General features: G+C 51.6%; 8 non-coding genes across 8 annotated transcripts; 6 read left to right on the forward strand and 2 right to left on the reverse strand.

Annotated features, from left to right (window-relative positions):
* Positions 1–1,484: 1,484 nt before the first annotated feature.
* On the forward strand, positions 1,485–1,558 carry TRNAN-GUU. Its single transcript has one exon. It is a non-coding gene; the product is annotated as a tRNA-Asn (tRNA).
* Positions 1,559–3,998: 2,440 nt separating this feature from the next.
* Positions 3,999–4,072, forward strand: TRNAN-GUU. Its single transcript has one exon. It is a non-coding gene; the product is annotated as a tRNA-Asn (tRNA).
* Positions 4,073–8,817: 4,745 nt separating this feature from the next.
* Positions 8,818–9,029, forward strand: LOC120375937. Its single transcript, XR_005586871.1, has one exon. It is a non-coding gene; the product is annotated as a small nucleolar RNA U3 (small nucleolar RNA).
* Positions 9,030–11,999: 2,970 nt separating this feature from the next.
* Positions 12,000–12,216, forward strand: LOC120376539. The gene has a single exon (XR_005587397.1). It is a non-coding gene; the product is annotated as a small nucleolar RNA U3 (small nucleolar RNA).
* A 2,558-nt stretch (positions 12,217–14,774) lies between these two features.
* TRNAK-UUU lies at positions 14,775–14,847 on the forward strand. The gene has a single exon. It is a non-coding gene; the product is annotated as a tRNA-Lys (tRNA).
* A 528-nt stretch (positions 14,848–15,375) lies between these two features.
* On the reverse strand, positions 15,376–15,449 carry TRNAT-UGU. Its single transcript has one exon. It is a non-coding gene; the product is annotated as a tRNA-Thr (tRNA).
* Positions 15,450–17,122: 1,673 nt separating this feature from the next.
* Positions 17,123–17,204, reverse strand: TRNAS-AGA. Its single transcript has one exon. It is a non-coding gene; the product is annotated as a tRNA-Ser (tRNA).
* A 5,626-nt stretch (positions 17,205–22,830) lies between these two features.
* TRNAR-CCU lies at positions 22,831–22,903 on the forward strand. The gene has a single exon. It is a non-coding gene; the product is annotated as a tRNA-Arg (tRNA).
* The last annotated feature ends 2,148 nt before the right edge of the window (positions 22,904–25,051 follow it).

A 25,051-nucleotide genomic window follows, 5' to 3' on the forward strand; every position in this document is an offset into this window, starting at 1 on the left:
TCTGCCCAGGCGCCCCAACTGATTTCACTGAGATCAGCAAAAAGAGCACCTAGGATGATGGCTACTAATCAGAACACACACCTTCTGCTGCCAAAAGGCAATGAGCTGCTGCTGTGTAGCAATGCAGTCCCATGTCTGCCAGAACCCAGGAGACGTACGGTGTGACGGTGAGCTGAGCGGGCTCCATGCTTGCCGTGGTATGGCATCTGCTCAGGTAACCCCAGGAAAAAAGGTGCGAAATGATTGTCTGCTGTTGCTTTCACGGAGGGAGGGAGGGCGAGGCGGGTCTGATGACATGTACCCAGAATCACCCGCGACACTGTTTTTGCCCCATCAGGCATTGGGATCTCAACCCAGAATCCCAATGGACAGCGGAGATTGTGGGATAGCTACCCACAGCTACCCAAATTGCAACGCTCCAGAAGTCGACGCTCCCTTGGTACTGTGGATGCAGTCCAGTGACTTAATGCACTTAGAGCCCTTTGTGTTGGGACACACACAATCGACTGTATAAAAACAATTCCTAAAAAAACCACTTCTATAAATTTGACCTAATTTCATAGTGTAGATAGACCCCAAGACACTTGATCACAGCATGGATAGGCTAAGAGACTGCTTACACTTTTGCCTGGTTTACACTGGGGGAAGGGTGGGGGAACAGGGTCAATGTAAAACACAAAACTTCAGCTACAAGAATAGTGTAGCTGAAGTTGATATATCTTATTGTGACTTACCTCCTGTCCTCACAGCACAGGATTGACAGGTGGGGCTCCCCCATCCACTCCACTCCCACCCTGGTAAAGTTGCAGAACCAACAGGAGAACATTTGATGATTGATTTACTACCTGCAGACAAAACACAATAAATCAAAGTCCAACAGATGACTTACTACCCAACAATTCAGTGAACAAAAATAATATACCCTTGGATCTGGGCTATAAAGAGCTGAAAAACAAGGCTGACACCCTTGGCTGTTACACAGCCTCTCTGCCCCCACTGCTTTCTACCTCGCCATGACGAGCTCCCAGACACGCACCAAACACCATTCACATGACTTTGAAAATTAGGTAACTAAGTGAGGATCACTTCCCGGAAATGACTCCAACTGAGGATTTCAAAGCAAGAACCATTAACACAGAATGCTGTTCAGAGAGAAGTCTTTCAGCCTCCCTCCTCTCACTGGTTCCTCGCCTTCCTTCTGTTCAAAGACAGTTCCCTGTGCACTCCTACTTTCCACAAACCCCCCCTCTGACCTGTGACTAGCAGTCTCTCACTGTTAACTCTTCCAGCAAAACGGACCAAAGAAAGTGTATGTGAGCGCTGTACCACAGCCCCGTTGCTCCTTTCGGTTCCTTCCCACAGAACTTTCGCTCCATACCAGTCCAGTTCCTTGCTGTTGCTTGTCTATCCACTGCATGCATGTGCTATACCGTACCCTGAGCTGATTCCGGGCTTTTGTGCTCAATACAGCCTTGCCCCTCCGTGTCTCTGTGGCGCAATGGGTCAGCGCGTTCGGCTGTTAACCGAAAGGATGGTGGTTCGAGCCCACCCAGGGACGACGCTAAGCCCGTGCTACTTCCTTGCTTTCCCCGAAGCCTGTGGGGGAGCCTTAAAGGTCCCATTTTGCTGCCTCTTGGCCTCAGTGCTTTCAGCAGGTGGTCCAAAGAGCGGGCTGGATGCCATTCAGAAACCCATCTGCCAGCAGCCGTGCCGGAGGCTCAGGCTTAATCCTCAAGGCCGAGCACAAAAACTTTCAGCCGGGAACATTTCGCTCCCTTCCCGCCTCCGCCCAAGCGGCAAGGGAGAAGCGGAGGAGACACGCCGGCTCAAAGACGCCTCCCTCCCACTTCCCTGTATGCTGTGCAAAGCTCTTGGCCTGCCTCATGCCTCGTCAGGAAAGCGCGGCCATGCGGCCCAAGCCTGAGTCACGTCCGCAGCCTGGCCCGCCCCGGCTGACGGCCGCGCAGAGCCACGCGAGTCAATGGCAGGTCGAGTCCGGAGCCTCGGCTCTTTCCCCTGACAGCCACACACACAGCGCTGCCTAGCGCCCCCAGAGCCTCCCTCGTGTTCTCCCGCAGCAGCCGCCTGCCGGGGTGGTGGGAAAAGGGGACCAGGAAGCACTGCAGCCTCATTCCAGGACAGGAGGCCCTCGCCACGCCCAGGCCTGCCTCTTGCCTTCAGCCCAGACAGCCAGAGGTGCCGGGGAGCTCCCTGGCAGGCCACCGCTTCGCCTCAGCCACCTCTTGCCTCATGGCCTAGGCTCTTGGGGCTCTGCTGGTCACCGGCTCGCTTGAAGGCCCAGAGGGAAAAGAAACAAGCGCACGTGTAGCAGAGGATGGTTTTGATCCATCGACCTCTAGGTTATGGGCCCAGCACGCTCCCGCTGTGCCACTCTGCTGCTTCTTCACACCCTCCCCCTGCCACCTAGCCACCACTATCCAGATTAGTGCCTTACGCGCTCTCGTGCTGGCAGGCAGATGCGCAGGCTGCTAGGCAGCTGCCCTGGTCACAGGATTTTACAGCTTCTACAGGGTAAAAGGGATCTATTTGGGGTTTGGACCCCATTGGGAGCTGGGTAGCTGAGTGCCGGAGATGGGAGCACTTCTTAAACAGTTTTCAGTTAAGCTTTCAAGCTTGTGGGGGACGAGGTTCAGCCTTGGATCCGTGTCTGCAGCAGGCAAGCGCGTCTGGCTCAATCGCCCCCCACCCCCCGCTGTATTAGCAGACTAAAACCCGGAGCAAACGCACACGCCTTGCAAAGGAACAGGAGCCGGGATCTCAAACAAAAGTCAACTTTTTATTAAGATGACGTTCAAAGAAAAAAAAAGTGTACAGTACAGAGCTTCGGCATAGAAGTTTCTGGTGCTCAGGGAACAACGTACAGCTTACCCAAGGGATGCAAAATTCAATTTAAGATCAGGTGGCATAAAGAATACATAATCTACAATAGCCCTGACTGGGGGGTAAAAGGTTAACGTACAGATACTGAGTTAGGAGGGTATGTTGTCCATATGAGGGCTACGTTCGGGTGTGGAATATAACGAGCGGTTACGACGATGAGGATGGATTGACCCGCGTTTGGTGAGTTTTAACGTTCGGTGTTTTGGAATCTTTGCCACAATCTAGTTGAAGCAGGGTCAGTATGAAGTCTGCCCTGCCATCTGTTGGTGATGTGTTGTCAAGGCCTTTTGGGGCTGATGTCATTTGCATGGTTACACCCACCCCGGATTGCATGATGGGAGTGCTTGTCCAAACGGTCATTTCAGCTGCTGCGATATCCCCAGTCTCTTTGTTATTGGGGCAGGAGTAATCCAGTGTATTTTCCTGTTGATTTTGGATCAAGGACAGAGTAACTGTACCTGGCATTTGAGGCCTGAGAGCGTCACCCTCTCCTGAAAAGTGCTCACCATTTAGGGGTATGGGTTCCTAACGGCTGCTCGTGGAGGGAGGTAGAAATGGATGTTTGTTGGTGTCTTGCAGGTGCTGCTGATGTCCTTTCTGCTGTCCCTGGTGTGGAAAAACAGAGGCAGAGGTGGTTTTGAATCTCTTCAAATTGTTGTTAGTGCTGTAGTTGCTCACCCTAAGTTTATGCTGTTAGATTTCTTTCACGGTGTATTTTAGTCCTGAGGTAAAAGGTGTGTTGTTAGGGAGTGAGGTAGCAAACGTTAGTTGCAGAGGTGGTGCATGTGCCACAGAAGTCGTGTGCCCCCCCCCCCGTCCCCGCTCCTGTCCAAGAGTCCAGTATTTCCATAAACCCACCCACTGACCTGTGACTAACAATCTCGCTCTGCTAACTCTTCCAGCAAAACGGGCCAAAGAAAGTGTATGCGAGCGCTGTACCACAGCCCCGTTGCTCCTTTCGGTTCCTTCCCACAGAACTTTCGCTCCATACCAGTCCAGTTCCTTGCTGTTGCTTGGCTAACCACTGCATGCGTGTGCTATACCGTACCCTGAGCTGATGCCCGGCTCTTGTGCTCAATACAGCCTTGCCCCTCCATGTCTCTGTGGCGCAATGGGTCAGCGCGTTCGGCTGTTAACCGAAAGGATGGTGTTTCGAGCCCACCCAGGGACGACGCTAAGCCCGTGCTACTTCCTTGCTTCCTCGAGGCCTGTGGGGGAGCCTCAAAGGTCCCATTTTGCTGCCTCTTGGCCTCAGTGCTTTCAGCTGGTGGTCCAAAGAGCGGGCTGGATGCCATTCAGAAACCCATCTGCCAGCAGCCGTGCCGGAGGCTCAGGCTTAATCCTCAAGGCCGAGCACAAAAACTTTCAGCCGGGAACATTTCGCTCCCTTCCCGCCTCCGCCCAAGCGGCAAGGGAGAAGCGGAGGAGACAGGCCGGCTCAAAGATGCCTCCCTCCCACTTCCCTGTACGCTGTGCAAAGCTCTTGGCCTGCCTCATGCCTCGTCAGGAAAGCGCGGCCATGCGGCCCAAGCCTGAGTCACGTCCGCAGCCTGGCCCGCCCCGGCTGACGGCCGCGCAGAGCCACGCGAGTCAATGGCAGGTCGAGTCCGGAGCCTCGGCTCTTTCCCCTGACAGCCACACACACAGCGCTGCCTAGCGCCCCCAGAGCCTCCCTCGTGTTCTCCCGCAGCAGCCGCCTGCCGGGGTGGTGGGAAAAGGGGACCAGGAAGCACTGCAGCCTCATTCCAGGACAGGAGGCCCTCGCCACGCCCAGGCCTGCCTCTTGCCTTCAGCCCAGGCAGCCAGAGGTGCCGGGGAGCTCCCTGGCAGGCCACCGCTTCGCCTCAGCCACCTCTTGCCTCACGGCCTAGGCTCTTGGTGCTCTGCTGGTCACCGCCTCGCTTGAAGGCCCAGAGGGAAAACAAATGAGCACACAGGTAGTAGAGGATGGTTTTGATTTACTGACCTTTGGGCCCAGCACACTTCCACTGCACCACTCTGCTAGCTTTTCATCCTCTTACCCCCCAGCCACCACTATCCGGATTAGTGCCTTACGAGCTCTCGCGCTGGCAGGCAGATGCACAGGCTGCTAGGCAGATGTGCAGGCTGCTAGGCAGCTGCCCTGGTCACAGGATTTTACAGCTTATAGAGGGTAAAAGGGATCTATTTGGAGTTTGGACCCCATTGGGAGCTGGGCAGACGGTTTAAGATCGGGTGGCATAAGAAATACACAATCTGCAATAGCCCTGATTGGGGGTAAAGGGCTTTGGTGTGTGGAAGGGTGCAGGGTTAATTCGGTTTAACACTGCTAAATTTGGTATAAACGCGTAGTGTAGAGCAGGCCTAACAGGGATCTCTGGGGAACAGACGTCATTGCTTTAAGAGCAGATTGCTTAGTGTGTACATCTCTTCTGAAGCACGTTAGCACCTTTGGCTCTTGCAATGTGTGCTTCTTGTGCGTAACTGTTCCGATGCGTCATTCCAACGTAGCCAGTTCCAGTTTGTTAGTCCTGCCTCTGTGAGTACAAGCTATGGAAGAAATATCTGATTGGCTGAAGAGGTGTTCCTCTCTTAGTTAGAAGAAGTGATTGGTGAAATTCGAGAAGACGTTTATTTGTAACAGAAGCTAAAGAGGCATTTTAAAAAGTTTCTTCATATGTCAGGTGCCACAATTAGACATGCATACAGTGTGCTGTTTGTCAGTCTCGCTGTCTCTGTGATCATAGTGAGATTTGATGTATTAAATTACACACTGTAACCACTAAATATAGGCACTCTAGACGTTAGACTATAGCCGTGGGAGGTTGTTTTAACACAAAGTGATTGGTCTCCCTAAGTAGTGTCTGTTACAGCTATCCCCCTATTCCATTTTGTCTGTTACAGCTATCCCCCTATTCCATTTTGTTTCTTACAGCTGTCCCCTTACTCCATTTTGTTTTTGTTCTCCTCCTGTGGCCGCCCCTCCCTGGCTGTTAAGTTGTTTACCAGGGCCACTGCCCTTCTCAAAGGGAGGGCCCCTTAAGTCGTTTACCAAGAGCCATTGCCCTTCTCAAAGGAATGGCCATTTGTGCTGCGTGCTAAGTGGGACCACTGCCCTGTTCAAACAGTTAGTCCTGTTATCACCTTGTTAAACCTGGGCTTGGTGTAGGGTAGGCAATGTCCAGAGCTGCAAGACCTAAAGTGGCCACATAACTGAGCATATGAGTCATATCTGTGAGCTCAGAACTTGCCCAGGCATGTCCTGTGCCTACCTGCAGTTTTTCCCTGTGTCTCCTCCCCTGTGACAGAGGGAGCCTATCAGGATTACTGGTGGGAAACTGCCTAAGTTTGCCTTTATAACCAGACATTTTCTGATCAGACCTCAGAAAGGTTTCTGCATTGCTGCCTGGTCTGATCAGCCAGGGGTTCTGGGGGGTCCTTTATCCGCTCTCGTTTTATTTTTGAGCATACCCCCATTTTTAACTCCCCTCCCACGAACAATGAATTTTGCCTGGAAATCTCCTGATTATTGTAAGCGAATTGAGTCCTCTCTGTGTCCTCTGATGCTGCTGCTGTTCCTGTCTCTGCCTTTGCTGCTGCCTTGGGGACTGGTAAGAATCCTTCTGAGAAACTTTCTATACTTTTATTTTATTATTTTAGCTGCTGGCCTTGTTTCCCCAGCAGACAGACCCAAGCTAACTCCTTGGTCTGTATCTGTAATCTGCTTCTAGCTCCACAGCGCCTTTGCTGCTAGAAATAAGCCTGCTTGCAGCCGCCCCACTGCTGCAGCCACCACTGGGCACACACCACTGTGCCCTCTGGAACTACCCCTAGTATAAGGTGCACCCATTAGGTTAGGTTTAGCCTTTAGTCTAGATAAATTGTAATTTCATTTTGCATAGCTGTGGTTAAGTTAGGCTTAGAGAATTGTTGCATTGTGTTTGTTACTTGCTAATTTGTGTAGTCTTGGTTAAGTTAGATCATAGATAAGATTTTGCTGTGTTCTGTATAATTGTGATTAAGTCTGTCTTCCCACTGTTAGCCCCCCTCCCTCACGGGCTTCCCCAGTCACGTACAGTCTGTTTGTTCTCTGTGTCTCTCTAAGTTTAAATCTCCCTCCGCAATGCCTTTGCCTTGTGCTCCTCTTCCCCCATCCCAATCTAGCATAAAACCCCATTGGTTACTTTTTTTCCCTCTGATACACCTCACATTCTACATTTACACCACTGTGACACATTTTTACCTAGAATTGTTTCCTATTTAACATATTTTATCCATAACTGTTAGTTGGTTAGGAGTACTTGTGGCACCTTAAAGACTAACAAATTTATTTTAGCATGAGCTTTCGTGAGCTACAGCTCACTTCTTCGGATGCATAGAATGGAACACACAGACAGGAGATATTTATGTGTGTGTTCCATTCTATGGAACGTTGACAAAAAGGCTGTTTGCAAAAGGTCCGATCCATTTTCTTTCGTGACCACTTGTTTTAAAAAACGAGTCATTAAGACGTTAATCAGGGTAGCCGGGGATTGGCAGTAGGGAGGGTGTCTTTGCAGGAGAAATGGCCAGCGCTTAGCTAGAGACATGCTTTCCAAAGGGATTGTTGGAGGACGATTTTTACCATGTTTTCTTCCAATCCGGCACCGAATAGGCGGGATTGCTCGAATGCAGCTGCTGTCTGGCGCTGATGCCCGCTCAGCGCCGCCCAGAGGGGGGGGCAAGAGGGGCAATTTGCCCCAGGCCCCAAGCCCCACGGGGGCCCCCACCAGAGTTTTTCGGGGCCCCCGGAGCGGGGTTCTTCACTCCCTCCGGGGGGCCCGGCAAACTCTTGTGCGGCCGGGCGCAGGAGCTTCTGCCGCTCCCTGTCTTCGCTGGCAGGGGGTCCTTCCGCTCCGGGTCGGAAGGACCCCCCGCTGGCGAATTACCGCCGAAGACGGAGCGGGACCCGCCGCTGAAGTTCAGCCCGGTCTTCGGCGGTAATTCGGTGGCGGGGGGGCCCTTCCATTCCTGGACCTGCCGCCGAAGTGCCCCGAAGACCCGCGGCGGGGCCCCCCTCCGCCGAATTACCGCCGAAGACCGGGCTGCACTTCGGCGGTGGGTCCCACTTCGGCGGTACTTCGGCGGCGCTGGGGCCCGCCACGGGTCTTCTGGGCACTGCGGCGGCGGGTCCAGGAACGGAAGGGCTCCCCGCCGCCGAAGACCCCGGGCCCCCGGAATCCTCTGGGCGGCCCTGCACTAGTACGATGTAGGGGCGCCGAGTTTCCACTATGCTGGGGGGCTGCGCCCCCCCTCGGGCTCCTCCCAGGCCCTGCCCCCACCCCCCTTTCCCCAATGCCCCACTCCCGCATTCAGCTCCTCTCCCTCCCCCCTGTCAGCGGGCAGGAGGCGCTGGGGGAGCGCGAGGAGGTGGAGGGGGCGGGGCTGCTGCTGGGCACTAATGACCCATCTGGTTCCCCCCCCCCCGGGATGCTCCAGTCTCGGAGCAGCCAGAGGCGGCGCCTGCCCCCGGTCACGTGACACGCGAAGTCTCTAGCGCCGGGAACCGGAGCGAACCAGCTGCAGCCCCGGGCGGGCAGAGCTGCGCCGGGCCGGGCTCCGCCTGCGGGGAAACGGGCGCGGCGCCGGCACGTGGCAGAGCAGAGCCGGTGAGAGGCGGGGCCGGTTCGGGCAGTAACAGCAGGAGGGTTTGATTGGTCGGTAGGAGCTCCGCATGCTAATGAGGAGGCGTGTTTCTGTAAATAGCGACATAAACCTCTTCTAATGGCCAGTGCGCTAAAGCTGTCTCGAGTGTGCGTCATGGCATGGGGACCTGGCTTTAGATTTGTGTCCTTTAGTTCGCTGGGGGTGAAATCCCCCTGTATGAAAAGACTCACCGTGGGGTACAAGCGTGTGCGCATTAGCCTGGGTTTGTAGCGGGGGGGGGAGGAGGGCTTTGAAACTGTAATTTCAGAGCTCATTTCTATAGTTTGTAACTAGGGAATGATGATTGAAAGCATCTGATTTCGCTAAGTAGGAAGAGGAGTTACTGTGTCTCTTCTATGCGCGAAACGAGCAGCGTGTGTTGTTTTTATGTAGTTGCTGTTTATTATGGATTAGCTTTTCTGTTTTTTTCTTGGGGGCTGTGAGAGAGAGAACAGGGACTGAGTGAGGGGATCTTATGAAGCAAGTTTAAAAATATGTTTTTGTATTTTTGTTACATTAATCTATTTATAGTTTTTGCTGATAAGTCTGTTAAATGACAAAACTTAATTTGTTTTGGTAGGATTTGGAAAAGAAGTAAATTTAGTGTGAAAATGGTGTTTTAAAGGTTTCTAGTTCAGTACTTACTGAAATTTTTTTTAAATTTCTTTGTGCTGTTCCATCTCTTTCTTTCTTGTAATCTATTTCAGAACTTAGGTAGGGTCCTGTGTCTGCACATTCTCTTCCTTTTCCACTTTCTTCTCTGCTTTTCTTTTCTTTCCTTCCCATTTTTCTGGAAGCCCCTATATTTTTACTCCTACTGCTCTGGCAGGGGATATGCAGTTTTCTTTTGGCCCCAAGCACATCAGATGATCCACACAGGATCTGAGAGTTGCTGTCTCCTGGCCGTATAGTGAGTAGAGGGTGGAATGGGGAGAAAAGCGGCTCACACAGAGCCCCTGCCATTGGGGAGAATGGAGGACCTTGCTATGGGTGGAATCAAACACACAGAACCCCTGCCATGGAGAAAGACTGGGGAACCCTGGAATGGGTGGAGGAGACAATGAAGGGCATGGGGGGGAGGGGTTTACATGAGGGATTTGCATATGTCAACATCTCCCATGCCCCACTGGGTGTTTTCCTTCCCATCTTATTTCTTCTCTTTTCTGTTACTCTCTTTTTTTCTGTCTGAGGTAAATTAAAAATCCACACCCCTGAGAGACGTAGCTGAGCTGACCTAAACCCTCCTACAGTAACTCCTCACTTAAAGTCGGCCTGGTTAACGTTTCGTTATGTTGCTGATCAATTAGGGAAAATGCTTATTTAAAGTTGTGTAATGCTCCCTTCTAATGTTGTTTGGCAGCCACCTGCTTTGTCTACTGCTTGCAGGAAGAGCAGCCCGTTGCAGCTAGCTGAGGGGGGCTTGGGACCAGGATGGACCGGCAGCCCCCTATCAGCTCCCCACTCCCCTACCTTCCCTGTGCTGCAGCTGTCTCCAGTTCAGCTGTGTCCCTCCCCCCACTGCCATGTGCTGCTCCTGCCCTCTGCCTTGGAGCTGCTCCCCCAGACTCCTGCTTGCTGTGCTGGGGGGAGGGAAGGAAGGGGGGGCTAATGTCAGGGTGCCCCCTACCCCCTGCTCCTGCACCCCACTTACCCTATCTTCCATAGAGCAGGGCTCAGGAGGGAGAGAGCTTGCAGCAGCTGGGGTCTCAGCAAGCTGATCTAATTAACACGGCAGTGTACTTAAGGGAAATGTGCATATCTCCCTCCATTCCTGCTGCCTTGCAGAGTGAGAGAGTTAACCCTTGAGGGCTCAGCCAATTGCTAGTTCATCATTTAGCAGTAAGGGAAATATCCCACCCTCTGACTCCTCTACCTCAACCAAGCTTCACAATCATCATCACTGTGTATCAGTATTAAATTGTTTGTTTAAACCTTATACTCTTTTGTCTGGTGAAAAAAAATTCCCTGGAACCTAACCTAATAGTCTGGTTTCTTTCATAATCTGAAGTGGGTTGAGCCTCTAAATCCTTCTACTCCTCTTCCCTCCCCCTCAAATGTGAAGGGGAACAGCCTCAACCTTTTGTCTTATTCTGCTTTGTAGGAGAAAGATGCTCTATGTAAATAGTCATGATCCATTTAGGTTAATTCTTATGCTGAATGGCGGGTAGGAGAGGGTATAAATCATTGGAGACTCTTGCCCCACTCCCTGTGTGGCCTGTGTTTTTCTTTGTTTTAAAATGAGACTGTCTAGTTTGTATGTAAATATATTTGGGTGGTTTCACTCATATTTATATTGCTATGAATTTCATGTGCTCTTGTCTCACAGCAGCCATGGGGGGGGGGGAAAGCCTGTGGCAATGGACTTTGCAAAATTATAGACTAGTGATTCTCAACCTGTGGCTCAATCAACAGCTGCGGCCGATGTGGCATCCTCAGGGCCATACAGGTAGTATATAGTGTGTGGATTCTGCTCACATAACACAGAGAAAGTTGCCTATGCAGCTCACAATAGTAAATAGGGTCAGATCAGAAGAGATCTTCTTTCCAAGTGGGAATTGTGCAGGGAGGAACAACAGACCTAGTGCAGCTGTGTTGCCACTGTCTGCTAGCACTGAAATGGTTCCGAATGCCTTGGTTCAAGTGGCACCAGTTCTAAAAGCAAGGGTGATTTAGTGCTGTGGTTCTCAAACAGGGGTATCCAATGGTCTTCCAGGGGGTACATCAACGCATCTAGATATTTGCCTAGTTTTACAACAGGCTACATAGAAAGCACTAGCAAATTTGTAACAAATTAAAATTCATACTTTGATTTGTTTATACTGTTCTCTATACTATACACTGAAATGTAAGTACAATACTTATATTCAAGTGATTTATTTTTATAAATATTGCATCTGATTTTGTAAGCAAGTAGTTTTTAAGTGAGGTAAAACTTGGGGGAATGCAAGAGAAATCAGACTCCTGAAAGGGGTACAGGTGTCTCTAAAGGTTGAGAGCCACTGATTTAGTGCAGGTACCACCAGTAACATAGAACCCTGCAAAAACTTCTAGTGCAGATGAATTTGAGAGCAAGCCGGAGAGAACAGCTGCGGAACATGCTAGAAAGGGTTGACCTGTCCGCCTTTTCTGTGCCTGACTGGCTGTCATGTGGCACAGAGGAGCCTGTGAGAGGTAAGGCAAAGCAAGAGGGTTTGATTAGTTGCTAGGAGCTCCACATGCTAATCAGGAGGTGTGTTTCTGTAAATAGCGACATAAACATCTTCTAATGGCCAGTCTTCTAAAGCTGTCTCAATTGTGCTTTAATGAAATGGGAACCTGGTTTTAGATTTTTGTTCTTTAATTCGCTGGGGGTGAAACCCCTTGTATGAAAACATTCACCATGGGAAAAAGCTTCCGCACATTAGCCTGGGTGTGTAGCTGAGCACAGCTTTATTAAGACTATACTTTCAGGGATCATTTCTGTAGTTTGTAACTAGAGAATTGTGGTTAAAAGTGTCTGACCTTGCTAACCACGATGAGGAGTTAAAGTGTTCTTTTCTGAGCATGAAGTGAGTGGACAGTGTTGCTTTAATGCACCTGCTGTCTGCTATTGATGACTGTTCTTGCTTTCCTTTTGGGAAGCTGTTAGGAAGAGAACACAGACTGAGTGGTTAGTCCTTATAAAACAAATTTAAAAATAAATGTTTTGGGTTTTTTTTTCTGTTATCTGAATTTATTTAAAGCTTTTGTGCAGTTCTGTTTAGTAGCAAGTCTTAGTTTGTTTTGGTAGAATTTAGAAGAAAAGTAAAGGTAGTGTGAAAATGGTGTTTTAAAGGTTTTTAATTCAGTACTTACTGAAAGTTTTTTTTAAATTTCTTTATGCTGCTCTCTCTCTTTTTTTCTTGTAATCTATTTAAGGATTTAGGTAGGGTCCTGTGTCTGCATGTTCTCTTCCTTTTCCACTTGCCTCTCTGCTTCTCTTTTCTTCCCTTCCCATTTTTCAGGAAGCCCCTATTTTTTACTTCTCCTGCTCTGGCAGGGGGTACGCAGTTTGCTCTTGGCCCCAAGCCCATCAGACAATCCACACAAGATCTGAGAGTAGCTGTCTCTTGGCCGTATAGTGGGTAGAGGGTTCTAAAGCTGTCTCAGGGTATGTCTACACTATGGGATTATTCCGATTTTACAGAAACCGGTTTTTGGAAACAGATTATATAAAGTCACGTGAACGTGGCCACACTAAACACATTAATTTGACAGTGTGCGTCCATGTACCGAGGCTAGTATCAATTTCCGGAGCATTGCACTGTGGGTAGCTATCCCATAATTCCTGCAGTCTCACCCGCCCTTTCTGGAATTCTGGGTTGAGATACCAGTGCATGATGGGGCAAAAACAGTGTCATGGGTGATTCTGAGTAAATGTCGTCAGTCAATCCTCCCTCTGTGAAATCAACGGCAGACAATCATTTTGCGCCCTTTTCCCTGGATTGCACGGGCAGACGCCATAGCATGGCAACCATGGAGCCCGTTCAGCCTTTTTTCACCGTCACTGTATGTCTACTGGATGGTGCTGACAGACATGGTACTGCAGTGCTACTCAGCAGCATCCCCTTGCCTTTTGCAAATTAGCAAAGATAGTTGCCAGCCACACTGTACTGTCTGCTGCTTTGCAAATTGACAATGACAGTTACACTGTACTATCAGCTGCTGTCATGGGTGCTCTTGGCCAGCCTCAGTGAGATCAGCTGGGGGTGCATGGACAAAAATGGGAATGACTCCCCAGGTCATTCCCTTCTTTAAGTTTTGTCTAATGGAAAGTCAGTCCTGTCTAGACTATCAGGTAAGCCAATTAAAGACCCAGACAGGCAAATGGTGGCTCCAGGTCAGAGCCCCAGACATCCAGCAGAAATGATGAGCTGCATGCCATTCTAGGGGGTGCCCCTGCAACAACCCCACCCATTGCTTCCCTTCTCTCCCACCTCTCCTGGGCTACCGTTATCCCCCATTTGTGTGATGAAGTAATAAAGAATGCATGAATTTGAAACAACACTGACTTTATTGCCTCTGCAAGTAGAGCTCAAAGGGGGGAAGGGAGGGCAGCCTCCAGCTACTATGATATTCCAGGCAGGACTGAATCTCCAGGAGACAAAGCTTAAAGAAGAGAATGACCTGGGAGTCATTCCCATTTTTGCCCTGGCATCCCTGTCCGACCTCACTGAGGCCAGCCAGGAGCACTCGCGGGACGACGATGACAGATACCAGTCCTACTGTACCGTCTGCCGTCCGGAAGGGAAGGGGATGCTGCTGCACCGCGTCTGCCAGCAGAATCCAGTAGACATACGTTGACATTGAAAAAAGGCAAGAAACAATTTTTTTCCATTTGCTTTCGGGGGGCGGGGGGGCGACATATACCCTGAACCACCCGCGACAATATTTTTGACCCTTCAGGCTTTGGGAACTCAGCCAAGAATTCAAATAGTTTTCAGAGAGTGCGGGAACTGTGGGATAGCTACAGACGTCAGTTGCCCCTCCCTCCATGAGCATCCATTTCATTCTTTGGCCTTCTGGTACGCTTGTCTCAGCTCCTTAAGTTTCAGCACTGTGTTGAGTCCCTGCTGTGATTCTGTCTATCATGGCCTTGGACATTTTTTCAAATGTTTTGGCATTTTGTCTTTTGGAACGGAGTTCTGATAGAACAGATTCATCTCCCCATACAGAGATCAGCTTCAGTATCTCCTGTACGGTCCATGCTGGAGCTCTTTTTTGATTCTGGGACTGCATGGTCACCTGTGCTGATCAGAGCTCCATGCTGGGCAAACAGGAAATTAAATTCAAAAGTTCGCGGGGCTTTTCCTGTCAACCTGGCCAGTGCATCCGAGTTCAGATTGCTGTCCAGAGCAGTCACAATGGTGCACTCTGGGATAGCGCCCGGATGCCAATACCATCGAATTGCGGCCACACTAACCCTAATCCGACATGGCAATACCGATTTCAGCGCTACTCCCCTCGTCGGGGAGGAGTACAGATACCGGTATTAAGAGCCCTTTATATCGATATAAAGGGCTTCGTTGTGTGGACGGGTGCAGGGTTAATGTGATTTAACGCTGCTAAATTCGATATAAACTCACAGTGTTGACCAGGCCAGAGAGAGCAGCAGGTTTCCCCTATTGTTTCCCACTCTTGTTTTCTTGACTAGTTTCTCCTCTGCACCAACTTGCTCCTTTGTATTGTGAGCCTGGCTAGCTCAGTTGGTTGAGCATCAGACTTTTAATCTGAGTGTCCAGGGTTCAAGTCCCTGGTCAGGTGATAAACTACTCACCAAGATCTTATGCTGTCTTGCTGGAGTCCTCTTTGATGTTACTTTTTCTCTTCAGGATTTTCTCTTTCCTCAGAAGGGCCTTTTTGTGTGGGGGTTTGAAGGGGCAACTTCCTGACAGCCCCTCTGTCCTTGCAGCCTGGAGGAATAAAGGCCTCTGGGCATAGAGCATGTTCCTCCCCTGCACAGACACACACATACACACACACATACAAATACATAGAATATCCCTAAGGAATTAGAATCACCTGCTGCCTTCCCCTGTCCTGCTGGATCCCCAAACGAGGATGTTCTTTAGCTTAAACCCATGTCCCCTCTTTTCCCAGTGCCCCTCAATCCCAACCCTCAGTCCCTCCTATGCTCACTGCTCCTCACTCCCAACCAGAGCCTGCTCCTCTTCACCCTTCTCCTCAATCCCAATTTAAACAGCCACACTGGGCTGGACCAAAGGCCCACCTAGCTCTGTGTTTTCTCCTCTGTCAGTAGCCAATACCAGGTGCCCTAAAAGTTAAGCAACAAGGCACCACTGGGAGTTGAATCCAGGATCTCCTGTTTACAAGACAGGTGCTTTAGCCAACTAAGCCATGGTGCCTGCCTGTGGCTAAAACACAGTGTCTGCCCACACCTGACTCCCTGCCATCCCCACCGGGGCCTGACAAGCTTTGCTTGTGTTTGGATTCTGCAAAGCAGAGGAGCAGATGAGGTTTTCCTTGCAAGGGGGGTGTGTGTGTGTGTGTGTGTGTGTGTGTGTGTGTGTGTGTGTGTGTGTGTGTGTGTGTGTGTGTGTGTGTGTGTGTGTGTGTGTGTGTGAATCTTTGGCCAGGTCTGCACTACAAAGTTATTTCAGCAGAATTATATTGCTCAGGTGTGTGAAAAACACACAACACTCCCTCGGTCGGCAGCTTGTGGCTGGTGCACACACTGCAATACCACATCTGGTGACAAAATTGCCCTGTTTTGGTGACAAAATAAAACCACCTCGACGAGAGGCCTAGAGCTTTGTGCAGCAAACTTAAAGTGACAAATTTTCAGTGTAAATGCTGCTGGTCATTATATCACTAAAACTGGCTTCTACCAGTATCCCATAATGCCCGCTGTGAACTCGCCTGCCCTGCAGTCCTGCTACAGAGGCTGGGCCCCTCCCCTTTCAGAGCCTTCCCATTTTTAAAAGCCCTGGGGTGTTGTTCCCCCTGTTCCGGCACCCCTGGGGCCCTGCACTTCACACAGCTCTCCCTGATTTCAGTTGTTAGTGAGGGAGCCTCACTGCTAGCGCAGACTGGGCAGTTTCTTGCATGAGAGACACTGTCCCAAAGCAGGACTAAAGTTTGGGAATAGATTCATAGACTTAAGGTCAGAAGGGACCATTATGATCATCTAGTCTGACCTCCTGCACAATGCAGGCCACAGAATCTCACCCACCCACTCCTGTAACAAACCCCTAACCTATGTCTGAGTTACTGAAGTCCTCAAATCGTGGCTTAAAGACCTCAAGGTGCAGGGAATCCTCCAGCAAGTGACCCGAGCCCCATGCTGCAGAGGAAGGCAAATGTCCGAGAAGAATTCTAAGGGGAAGGTGAACGCAGAGCAATGACACTGGCGATGCCCAGACGTCCAGTTGGGGCAGCATGGAAATTAATAATGGGAAGATCATTTGCGAAATTAGTCGTCACTGACAAGATTTGTCTCTCTTCCTATTTCATGCTGTGGTGTTAGTTAGAGGAATCAGTACAGATTTTTACTATATTAATTAAACACTTAATTTTATTTACCCAAGCCAAAAACTTAGTGTCACTTATTTTTTCTCTGTCCTAGCAAGAATGAATTGAATTTTGTGACTTTCTGGAAAGTGCAGCGAGACTAAATGTGGGGAATTCAGTCTGTGTATTTGTGAGCTGATGTTTTCCTCTCACAGGTCAGTGCCTGCATTGAAATACCAAGAGGGATCTAAGGGCTGGTGTACGCTGGGCACTGAACTGGCAGAGCGACATCTCTCAGGGTGTGAATCCCCCCTCCCCACAAACCCATTGAGTTAAGGTGACCTAAGCCCTGGTTAGATAGTGCTAAAGAAAAGGAAGAATTGTTCTGTCCATGTAGCTATTACAGGGATGGGAAAACCCCTCTAGTCACTGTCTACTCCAAAGTGCTATAGCAGTGCCACTGCAGCATTTTAAGTGTAGACAGAGTGAAAGTAGATCTGGCTCCAGTTTGCACTGTGGATGTTCAGGTACTAAGACTACAGTAATAATAACAACAGTGCAGTGCTTGCGTAGTTGGCAGGATTTGAACCTGCGCGGGGTGACCCCAATGGATTTCTAGTCCATCGCCTTAACCACTCGGCCACAACTACTTGATGTACGCATGTATTATTACATGATGATTATGTTCTCACTGAATTGCCACTTCAAATTGCTCAGACCAGCTTCCCCAGCACACTCACGGCTGCGCATCAGTGTAAGTGTGTCCTTGGGTGAACAGTGAGAATTCCTGCCCATTTCCCTTCCAGCTGCAGCAGGATGAGAGTGTGTTTGTGTGAATGACATTGCTGTAGATTGTTGTTCATTCCCGTCTCTGACAATTCAGACAGTCCCTTTCCTAGTCAAATCTCCAGCACATCGTTCCAATAGCAGGTGGCAGGATTTCTCTGTGGCACTGAAATTTTTTCAGGGGGCTGGTGCATGAACTCAGCCTTGCAGTCCACCCTTGATGTTTCATGGACTAACAACAGCAGAAAGAAAGAGCCGAGCCAATATCTCCCTGGCAGGGATGCAGGTGCCAAGTCCCCTCTGTCTGACCGTCGCCATTGCTGGAGAGAAGGGCTCACTGGAATCGAATGTCCTGGCTCAGACCAGAGACACAGGGAGGTTTCACTGTTCAAGGATCAGTGCAAAGGAAATTTTGTCTCTGTGTGAAACTGAGGTCAGAAATGAAACGTCCACATGGTGGCCCAATGCTCTAGGGAATGTGGGTGAAGGACTCGGGCTGAGAAATGATTTAACAGGGGTTTGTATCAATTTATTGCCCTGATTAAAATCTATGGCTAAAAGGCAGCCACTGTTGTTAGTACTTGTACCTGTGTAGGGACACCTCAGTGGGTGTCAAGTCCATTGCCTTCACCGGGGCAGTCGATTATTTTATCAAGGTACAAATTTCTTGGTCAAGGCCTAGGCTCCAGAGAAAACAATACACTGCTGATAAGAAGAAGTACATCAAAAGATTTTGCAGCCGCCATGGGCATAACTATAATGTGTCGTGTTTCACTCTTTATACCTGGCGCCACCTCCTTTCCCTTTGGCCTTGTAGTTGACCAAGGGCAAAGCTGAACATCTCCTCAGATACCAGGGAGTGTTTATGTCCATTCCTGCGAGCTACACAGGGGTTTGATGTTGCTGCTTTCAGTCCTCTGGCTCTGCCGGGATAAGGAACAATTCAGGCTGTCACTGAACTGAAGGAGGAAGATCAGTTTTTGACAGGGAGAGGGACGCCTCCTCTTAAAGGGGTTTGTCTGGCTGGCAGTCCTGGTCCCCAGGTCTTGCCCGTGGGGCTCCAGCAGTTTTGGGACCAGGTCACTCCCTTGGCCACACCTGCTGCTCCCAGGTGCCGCCCCCCCAGGGGCCCCGTCAGTGCAGCGGAGCTGAGCAGCGTCTGCCTGCTCGCTCCAGTGGCTGCCGGCCCCTCCCCATGGCAGGGCAGGGTGGGTCTGTGCCTCCACGTGCTGCCCCCGCCCCGAGCCCCTGCAGCCAATGAGATGATGCAGGGGCAGTGTCTGGGGGCAGCAGCACACGGAGGCCCCCAGCCCACCCTGCCTTGGAGCCCCAGGTAAGCGCCACACTCCTGACTCCCTCCCAGAGCCTGCACCCTCCCCCCCTCCCCACATACCCCTTCCCACTCCCAAACTCCTTTCCAGAGCCTGATCCCCCCTACACACACCCCTGCCCCCAACTCTCTCCCACAGCCTGCACCCTCTCCCTCCATACCCCCAGCCCCCAAACTCCCTCCCAGAGCCTGCACCCCCTCCCCCTTCCCACATGCCCCGTCCTGCCTGCCCCCAGTCTCCCACCCAGACCCTGCAACCCCACCCCTCCTCCTGTTCCCGCTACCCCCTGCCCCAGCCCAGAGCCTGCACCCAGCACCCAAACTCCATCCCAGAGCCTGCACCCCAGAACACCTCCCCCACTGAAACTCCCTCCCAGAGCCCAACCTCTCACCCCTTCTGCATCCAAACTCCCCCCAGAGCCTGCACCCCAATCCCCAGCCCAGGGCCTGCACCCTAGACCTCCTCCCCCCACCCAAACTCCCTCCCAGAGCCTTAGGCAGGTGAGGGGCAGAGTTTTGGGGGGCGGGTTCTGGGCGGTATGAGTGACATTATTGGCCCACTGGGAGGACTGGCACTGGCCCTAAGGTAAATTGAGGTTGAGACTCTGCTTTAAGGGATTGGAGCAACGCTGGAGAGACTGACGGGCAGGGAGCTGGGGAGCTGTGTGTGCCCCAAGGAGAGTTGTTGTTGTGCTCTGGTGACACAGAGTGGGGGTGGGGAGTTTCTAAGCTGTGGTGTTTGTACAGAGATAAAGTTTACTAACCCCCAGATTAAAAACTGTTCCTGCTCTAGGCTATACATGACACTCCTTGTTGAGAGTATAGATCAGTGGTTGAATGTTTCCCTGCAGGGTAATGGGTTCCTAATGCCCTCCCTGGTCAGAGCTCCAGCACCTTCTGTACTCGCACCATGAATGTGAAGAACAAGACTCCAACCCCATCATTCTTCCCTGGCCCGGAGGACCAGAGAGATGGGCCCATCCACCAATCACCCTCTGCCCATCGTCCTATCCCAGTTCTGACCTCCAGACTCACAGCTCTGCTGGTGCCCCTTACTCCCGACCCGCAGCCCCTGCTATCCCAGTCCTGACCTCCAGACTCACAGCTTTGCTGGTGCCCCTCACTCCCGACCCGCAGCCCCCTGGGCTTCCCCCAGCTCTGATGGTGCCCCTCACTCCCGACCCGCAGCCCCTGCTATCCCAGTCCTGACCTCCAGACTCGCAGCTTTGCTGGTGCCCCTCACTCCTGACCCGCAGCCCCCTGGGCTCCTCGCTGAGCTTCCCAGTCACTGCGCTGGTGGTGACCCTCACTCCCGACCCGCAGCCCCTGCTATCCCAGTCCTGACCTCCAGATTGACAGCTCTACTGATGACCCTCACTCCTGACCTGCAACCCCTGTAAAACTGATGAATGAAATTGTTTTTAATTGTTCACTTTATCAATGTAACTTCTGTTCACCATTCACTACACTTGTCTATATTGTAACTTCTGTTCACTGTTTGCCATATTGTAATTCAAACCCCGTTTTAAAATGCTCACTCCATTTTGTAATAGCTTCCTCCAACCTTCATTTTTGCAAACCCTGCTGTACTCTTATTAGTTTAGGTTAGATGTGTGACTGAGGCATGTGTGGATGATGGAATCAACCTCCAGCCCCAGCCTGTCCTGATGAAACAGAGTTCAAACCCCGCTGGCTGAAGATGCAGACAAGAGCCTTAACAAAGTAAGCAGAGGCCACCCTAAAAAGAAAAGGTGCAATAGAAGGAAGATCAAAGCCAGGTCCCGGGCTGAAAGTCACGCCTGCAATTGACCAGTGATCAATCACCAAACCCAGAGGCAGTGACACAGCAAGACCTATAGACTCTGGACTCAAACTAAAGCCTACAAAAAGGACAGGTGAGATGGGAGACTTTGGAGGGTAACATTCTGCTGCCAACATGGAAGGGCATCGGTGCAGGCCCAACAGAGACCCAGCTCATCCTTGTGCCCGGCTTTCCTGGCCAGTTACCGCCACAAGCTACGAACCCAAGCTGCAAACTCAAGTCACAAACTCAAGCTGTGTTCAGGGCTGGTAACTATGCAGCAGCTGCAGAACATCTGATGGGTGTTTGTGTGTGTGTGTGTAGGTATTAGGTATAATGTGTGTGTGTATAAGGATTAAAATATTAGTTACTGGCCATAAATCGCACTGTTCTCATAATAATTGTGGCGTCTTTGTCTTGCCCTCTGAAAAGCTCCTGTGTAGCTTTGTCTGTCCAACACTTGTGGCTTGTCCGGGCAGGCTCCAAGCAGGGGACACCAGGTGCTGCTGGGCGGCTGCCCCCCAACGCCACAGCCGGGCGGCCAGAAGCAGCAGCAGCAGCAACGGGATCATAGGGGGCGGGGCGCTGCCATGCGGGGCCCACGTCCCGCTCTCTGGGGCTCCACTCCCTCTGGGGCTACCCTGCCCCGGCTCCTCAGCCTCCTGCCAGGACAGTCCCCCGGCTCTGCCCTCCCAGGTCCCAGCTGGTCCTGGAGGCGGGAGCCCTGGCTGGAGGGACCCTGGGCTGAGGCCCGGCCCGGGAGCCCCACTGCTTACCCCGACCCTGCCAGCGCCCGACCAGCTGGAGGTGAGGGGGGAGTGGGCAGTCAGCACTGGTAGGTGGGAGCCCAGGGCCGGGGCAGCAGGGGGTGTGAGTGCGGTGGGGTGGGGGGGAGAGCCCAGCAGGGGGTGTAGGGGGGGCCAGTGGTGGGGGGGTGACAGGCCAGGGCTGGGGTGGGGGGCACCCAACATTTTTTTTTGCTTGGGGCAGCAGAAAGCCTGGAGCCAGCCCTGCAGGTGGGCTGGAAGCCCCCATGCTGTTGTCCTGCCGGGGATCTCAAAGCCAGGTACTTGCCTCAGGTAAAGGAGCTTCCAGAGGACAAGCTGCCCCTGCACAGAGAGGGATGAAAGTACCTGACAAAGCCCACGATTGAACCAAGGACCTTTAGTTTCTCAAGCTAATGTTCACCCAACTGAGCTGCTTTGGCAACTGCATAGGGCTGCTGTGGTTTGATGCTTCTCTGTCCGGGAGGTGTTTGCAGCAGTTGCGCACAAAAAGGACGTCATTGTGAGCGGCCCATGAAGACAAGACTCGCTTTTGCCTGCCTTGCTCAGCTTGACTTGCTGCCTCACCCCGTTTCTGCCCTAGTGCCTGGGTTGACCTGGCGGTGGAAGGGGACTGGGGGCCAGGGGCGCGGGGAGGAAGTTGAGCTGGACCCTGAGCTAGACTAGACCCTGGCGGTGAGAGTCTGGCCACCACTTGCTGCCCCACCCTGTTGTCCTGGCTTCCCCCACTGGGTGTCATTTCGGGAGGGACGTGGGGCTTCTGCCTCCCCTCCCCGATTTTCACACCGCAGAGGAGTGCGAACAGGAAAACGAACGGCTGCTCCACCCCCCCACCGGAGGAACCCGGCGCCCTTAGCTGCTCCCCCTGCTCCCCCCCAGCTGTGCTACTGAGTGGAAGCGTCCTGTGCCCATCACACAGAGGTCGATCAATCAAAACCCTCTTCTGCCAGCACCGGGCCTCCTGCTTCTTACACTGGGCCTGCAAGCGAGGGGGCGGCTGGCACAGCGCCAAGAGTCTAACCTGTGAGGCAGGAGGTGGCTGACGCCCGCAGCCTGCTGGGGAGCTCCCAGAAGTTATTAAGGGACAGAGACTCCTAAATGCCCTTAGTAACAAGGGTTTGGAGGTCACCGAGGCCAGTAAGGGGGTCACTGTGTCGGCCTTATAACCCTGGGGTCAGGTCACTGTGCAGCTTTGAACTAGAGCTCAGATCCCAACAACCGACCAGCAGCCCACAGCCTCCTCCTGGGTCTGCCCCACCTGGTTACTCCTTACAGGCCGACCTTACCCCCCTTCCAGCCCCGGATTCACCCCCTAATCATCTTACTGCCGCTCAGAGTCACAGCCGTGGAGGTGCTGAAGGAGGGAGGGGTGACTCTAGGGTGGGGTTCTTCTCTAACGATGGCTGGCAGAAAGGTGGTGCTCAGCTCTGTCAGCCACCTGCCCAGGTGCCTCGCTGCCAGGGGATGCAGACGTTTCTGTAAGGCCATTAAATGGGTATTTGGCTTCTGAGTGAATGTGAGGAATGTGCAATTCTGAGAGGGAATTTCCATCCCTCTTTCCATTGCTTTTCAGGGCCCCAGTGGCCTAATGGATAAGGCGTTGGCTTCCTAAGCCAGAGATTGTGGGTTCAAGTCCCATCTGGGGTGGAAAAACTCCTTCTTTCTTGTATATTGCAACAAAGCCTTGGTGTTATGTTCCCCAAGGAAGCTGGGAGACATTTGAACCCAAAGTACCGGATCTTGGGAGCAATCCCCCAGAAACAGCATCTTCCACTTGACAAATGCTTTCTAGACCCATCAGTAGCAAACACTTAATACTAGTGTTTGTCTGAGAATAGAAGGAAGGGGAGTGTTTACTCCGACACCTCAGTGAGTGAAACAGACAGAAAGAACAAGGCCGTCCTGAAAGAGAATGGATCTGTCTGGAGACAAAGCAGAACCTGAGAATGAGCAACAGTGTGAAAAGAAGAACTTCAAATGTGTGTTAGGTGTTAGATAGGTTGGTCTGACAAATTTCAAGAAAATACCAATGCTCGTAGACTGATGCAGACACTGGCTGCTTCTGATCTTTTACTGACAGTTCATTGAGAAATATTTTCCTTAACTAGGTTATGGAATATTGGGTGGGCTCTGAAGGCATCATTCCTCCTGCTTTCACCCTTTGAGACAACACAGCTACATGGCATGCGGCCAATGCTCACCTTCCAGTCAACTGCTAGAGAAGACAACACAGACAGGGATGGCAGCAGGGCAGACTGGAGCTCCACGGAGATGGTGGGACCAGGTCTCATCAATGGGGAGGTGGCCACCCCAGCATGCACAAGGCTGAGCCAGCAAGTGTGGTGTGTGCTTCACCGTGCCCCTACTCACTGCACATGGTGGTGGAGGGCAGTTACTGAGTTCGCTTGGTCTGGCAAATTTAGGGATTGGCTACACTTGCAGAGGTAGAGCACTGGGAGTTAAACCAGCCCTCGGAGATCGCAGCAGGGAAACCGCTGCCGTGTGTTCACACTGACAGCTGCAAGCGCACTGGAGTGGCCACATTAGCAGCTCTGGCAATGCCACAGAGAGCAGTGCACTGTGGTAGCTATCCCAGTGTGCAAGTGGCTGCAACGTGCTTTTCAAATGGGGGGTGGGGGTGGAGTGTGACAGCGAGTGTGTTGTGTGTACGTGGGGGGAGCGACAGTGTGTTTGGGGGGCTGAGAGTGTCAGCATGCTGTCTTGTGTGTTCAGACAGCAGCAGAGCCCACACACACACACTCACAACAGCAGCATTCCACAGTAATGGCTGCTTTGTCCCGGAGCAGATAAGCAGCCGGCTGTCAGAAACGGAGCTTTGAAAGGGGATATCCGCATGCCTGCAGCCGATTTCAGAACAATGACCAGAGTGGGCACTTGACTTCAGGGGATTATGGGACATTTCCTGAGGCCAAACACAGTGCAGTGATGCAACACGTTGTCCACACTGATGCCCGGGTATTTCAGCAGGGCTCAGTGAGCTTTATGCTTCTCATGGAGGTGGATTACCAGGAGCGCTCCAGCTGCAGAGCCCAGGTGCTCCATGTGCCTTGCGAGTGTGGACACCTCAGGAGTTAGGGCACCCGGGGCTGCTTTAATGGGCTCTAACTTGCAAGTGTAGCCAAGCCCCTAGACCAGGGGTAGGCAATCTATGGCACAGGTGCCGAAGGTGGCATGTGAGCTGATTTTCAGACACACTCACACTGCCCAGGTCCTGGCCACCAGTATGGGGGGTTCTGCATTTTACTTTAATTTTAAATTAAGCTTCTTAAACATTTTAAAAACCTTATTTACTTTACATACAACGATAGTTTAGTTATATATTAGAGACTCATAGAAAGAGACCTTCTAAAAATGTTAAAATGTATGACTGGCATGCGGAACCTTAAATTAGAGTGAATAAATGAAGACTCGGCACCCCACTTCTGAAAGGTTGCTGACTCCTACCCTAGACTATGTCACTTGTGTGACTTACTTGTGCTATTGTAATAAATACAATAGACGTGCAATGGTCAGAAATCGCACCAGCATCGAAATATATTGAAGGGAAACCCTAAGGAAATTAAGAGTTTAAGTTAGGCTTCACACGTTCCGTGTCCCACAAGTTTGGCACTTGCCTCTGTGCTTTTCCTCTTGCCCACCTGGCGCTTGAAGGAAGGAGGGCCAGGGCCAGGCTTCATAGTCAGGGCTGGGCAGGAGGGGAGAAGAGAGCAGGAGCAGCTGCAGAGTAGCTGTGAGTGCAGAGTGCAAACCTGCCAGCTGAGAGTCACAGGTGTC

The sequence above is a fragment of the Mauremys reevesii genome, linkage group 12 (assembly GCF_016161935.1).
Source record: "Mauremys reevesii isolate NIE-2019 linkage group 12, ASM1616193v1, whole genome shotgun sequence".
Classification (NCBI taxonomy): Eukaryota; Metazoa; Chordata; order Testudines; family Geoemydidae; genus Mauremys; species Mauremys reevesii.